Source organism: Aplysia californica, unplaced genomic scaffold (assembly GCF_000002075.1).
Source record: "Aplysia californica isolate F4 #8 unplaced genomic scaffold, AplCal3.0 scaffold00123, whole genome shotgun sequence".
Lineage (NCBI taxonomy): Eukaryota > Metazoa > Mollusca > Gastropoda > Aplysiida > Aplysiidae > Aplysia > Aplysia californica.
The window spans coordinates 1,329,875-1,330,374 of record NW_004797393.1 but is presented as its reverse complement, the minus strand read 5'-3'; positions in this window follow the sequence as shown (position 1 = coordinate 1,330,374).

Genomic DNA, 500 nt, shown 5'->3' with positions numbered 1-500 from the left:
ATATTCTACACCCCCCCACCATAGAAACTTAGATATAATATTTTGGAATCACTTGCTATGGTAGCAATTTGGGAAGGCAGCACATTATAAAAATAAACAAGTTGATAAGAAAGACATCAAGAACAATTGGTAGAGACCTAAGTAGCTTTGAATATCTGCACACAAGACAAATGTTCTTTAAAAAAAGGCGGAAATAATGCTTGGTGACCATAGCCACCCACTGACATCGGAATTTCAACTATCGACCCGCAGTAAATGATACGTTTCCAAAAAAGCAAGAACAGACAGATATAGAAATTCATTCGTACCCACTGCAGTGAGGTTACTGAACACAGTGCTACAAATTTTAATGAAACTGAGAGAGAGAGAGAGAGAGAGAGAGAGAGAGAGAGAGAGAGAGAGAGAGAGAGAGAGAGAGAATCTAGAGATGTAGTTGTAATTTGGGCTGGTTTTCAAATCGGTATGTTCATAGTGCGTTAAGTTAAGTCTCATCTACCGTA